A 3,915-nucleotide genomic window follows, 5' to 3' on the forward strand; every position below is an offset into this window, starting at 1 on the left:
GAATATTGTTGGATATAGTGATGGATGAGGAATCTTCTAGGTGGTAAGACATTCCATATATACAGTGACTTGAATAACGTACTGGCGTATATCAACAACTTGATAGAACAAGAGTGGGCAACATCTCATTCTCTTGTATCTTGGTTCATCATAAGTCAGAACTGACTTGATGACAACTAACAAAAACAAGATAGTAGGTAGTCCTCAATCATAAAGACAATCTTATTTTAAAATGCCAAATAATATCATAATATATGATAAATTGTAGAGGAAAATATTTTTCAATCTTTCAAGCCTTCTTGTCTCTTAAAATAACGTGCTCTGTAAAACTGTCTTTGTCTTTTTGTAAACTTTGTGTGTGTGTGCATGTATTGATTTAGCAAGTTTAGAAACAGCTATATAATTTATTGCTCTCTAAACAATCTGTGGATTGTAAAATGGGTTGTTGTTATTGGGAAGCATCCTGTTAGTTGCCGTTTGACCCTCATTAGAATAGACTAAAACGCTTCCTGTCCTGAACCACCTTCAACACCGTTCCTCTGTTTGAAGCTCATTGCTGCAGTCACTGTGTCAATCCATATCCTTGAGGGCCTTCCTCTTTTTCATTCTCCCTCCATTTTACCAAGCATGACATCTTTCTGCAGGGATGGGTCTCTTCTAAAAACATATCCAAAATATGTGAGATGAAGTCCCATCATCATTTCCAATAAGGAACATTCTAGCTGTACTTTGTCCAAAAAGTTGTTTGGTATTTGGTGGTGCATGGTACTGTCAACATTCTTCATCAGCACCATAATTCAAATACATCTATTCTACTTTGTCTACTTATTTAATGTATAATTTTCACATGTACATGAAGTTATTAAAATACCATTGCTTGGGTCAGGTTCATCTTTTCTTAAATTTCTTAACTGCTGCTTTTTTTTTTCAAATCATTTTATTGTCGGCTCGCAAAATTCTTATCACAATCCATATATCCATCCATTGTGTCAAGCACATTTGTACATTTGTTGCCAGCATCATTCTCAAAACATTTTCTTTCAACTAGAGCGCTTAATATCAGCTTTTCCTTTTTCCCCCTTCGCCAACACTTCCCCCTCTTACATGAACGCTTCATAATTAATAAATTATTATTATTTTCTCATATCTTACACTGACCGACATCTCCCTTCACCCACTTTTCTGTTGTCCATCCCCCATGGAGGAGGTTATATGTAGATCCTTGTAATCGGTTCTACACCATCTTCCCTCCACCCTCCAGCTATCGCCACTCTCACCACTGGTCCTGAAGGGGTCATCTGTCCTGGATTCCCTGTGTTTCCATTTCCTATCTGTTCCAATGTACATCCTCTGGTATAGCCATATTTGTGAGGTAGAATTGGGCTCATGATAGTGAGGGAGGAAGCATTTAGGAACTAGGGGAAAGTTGTGTGTTTCATACTTGCTACACTGCACCCTGACTGGCTCATCTCTTCCCCACAACCCTTCAGTAAGGAGGTGCCCAGTTGCCTACAGATGGTCTTTGGGTCTCCACTCTGCACTCCCCCACATTTACAATGATACGATTTTTTGTTCAAATGAAGTCTGATACCCGATTCTTTTGATGCCTGTGGTCACACAGGCTGTTCTGCTTCTTCCATGTGGGCTTTGTTGCTTATGAACCAGAGGGCCACTTGTTTATCTTCAATCCTTTAAAATCCCAGATGTTATATCTTTTCATAGGCGGGCACCATCAACTGTCTTCACCACATTTAATGATACACACATTTGTCTTCATGATCATATTGGGAAGGTGGGCATCCACTGATATGATTTTTTGTTCTTTAATGTCTGATACCTGACCCCTTCTACACCTCATGGTCACACAGGCTGGTGTGCTTCTTCCATGTAGGCTTTGTTGCTTCTGAGCTAGATGGCCACTTGTTTTTCTTCAAGCCTTTAAGACCCCAGAGGCTATATCTTTTGATAGCCAGTCACCATCAGCTGTCTTCACCACATTTGCTTATGCATCCACTTTGTCTTTGTCTTAAGCTATCATGTTGGGAAGGTGAGCAGCATGGAAAGGCAATTTAATAGAACAAAGTGTTCTTGCATCGAGGGAGTACTTGAGTGGAGGCCCAATGTCCATCTGCTACCTTAATACTAAACTTATAAATATATGCACATAGATCTATTTCACCATCATCATATATAAATATATTTGCATATGTACATGCCTGTATTTAGACCTCTATAAATGCCCTTTGTCTCCTAGTTTTTTACTCTATTTTCTTTTACTGTCCTCTTGTCCCACTACCATGCTCAGCCTTCATTTGAGTTTCAGTAATTTCTCATGGTTACATTGCCCATGATCAAGCACTACCAGGCGTATTACACCCTCCTGACCACCGATTTTTGACCACTTGTTGTTCCCTTGTCCCTAAGTTTGTTAACACCACTTCCTATCCCCCACATACCCATCTCCCATGTCCCCCCAGAACCATAAGTCACATTTGTTTTCTCCTCCAGATTGTTTACCCCAGACAGAGCAAAACAGAGCAACAAAAGAAAACAAAACACCACAGCTAACAACAAAAAAAAATTCCGAGGGGAAAAAAAAAAGAAAAGCCTGTAAATGGTTCAAGGTCTTTTTATTGACTTTTAGGAGTGTTTTCCTGTTAAGTCTGATGGGATGCCACACCCTGGCCAAAAAGTCTATTGTTTGTATTCCCTCAGGACTTACTTGCTCTGCTCCCTTTGCTGTTCTGTGGCATGTCCTTAGTGCCTTGCCTTGGTGTGGTGGGCTCAGATCTGGTCAACTCCCACACCCTATCTCCATGTGGTCCCTTGTAGGGCTTTGGGTCAGGGAGGGATATCATGTCTCCTAGTCATGCTGGCCTGTTCCTTTGTAAGTCTCTCATTTTGTATTCTTCTCTTGTAAACTCTAGAGGACTCAGTTATTTTTTCTGGTTTGGATATCTGTCACCTCAAATCAGAGTGGCATGCTCTTCTGGCGGTCTCTTATTGATGCTTGGTGAGTGTGGGTCTTCTACCCAGACTGTGTCGGCAAGGATCTTTTGTAGGGCTGGGTTTCTTCTAACGTATTCTTTGAGTTTTCCTTTTCTGGGATGCTAATCTTGGGTTCCTCCTTATTTTTCTGCAGTCCAATAAACGTTTCAAATAGAAGATCTGAACAATAGCAGATCTTCATAACAATAAACATCTAATAATTATTTTCCAAATATTTTAGTGTTTTGTAATATTTAAGTATATTTGAAGTCCTGGTAGTATAGTGGATTACAGGTCAGACTGCAGTAGTCACCAGTTACTCTACCGGAGAAAGGTGAGGTTTTCTGCTCCATTATAGATTTATAGTTTCAGAAAGCCACAAAGGGGGTTCTGTCCTATAGGGTCACACTATGAGTCGAAATTGACTTGATGGCAGTGAGCGCTTTTGGAAACATAGTTTGATGTCTGTGCCAAAGCTTATTTCTTTTTCTCCAAAAAGTAGTAATTCCCCTAAACATCGTTGTATTTGAACTCTTTGTATCTAGTTTTCAGTAGAGCATTGCTAACTACATGTGGCAATTTATAGTAAAATTTGAATTAAATTAAACAGAATGAAAATAAAATTCATCTAGTATATTTCAAATGTCTAAAAACTGCTAGGCTTTTATATTTGAAAGGAAATATACAAGCAAATATGAAATATGAAAAATATGAAAGCAAATATACAAAATATCCTTCTGAGAAATACGGCGGTGTCATGGTGTAGGGGTTACGCGTTTGGCTGCTATCTGCATGGTTGTCAGTCTGAAACCACTATCAGTTCTGCGGAAGAAAGATTGGGCTTTGTACTCCTGTAAAAGTTATAGTCATGGAAACCCGGAGGGGGGCACTCCGAGTCAAAATTGACTCGATGGCTGTAAGATTTTG

Source organism: Echinops telfairi, unplaced genomic scaffold, assembly GCF_000313985.2.
Source record: "Echinops telfairi isolate 266 unplaced genomic scaffold, ASM31398v2 ScPeMD7_7469;HRSCAF=8507_0, whole genome shotgun sequence".
Classification (NCBI taxonomy): domain Eukaryota; kingdom Metazoa; phylum Chordata; class Mammalia; order Afrosoricida; family Tenrecidae; genus Echinops; species Echinops telfairi.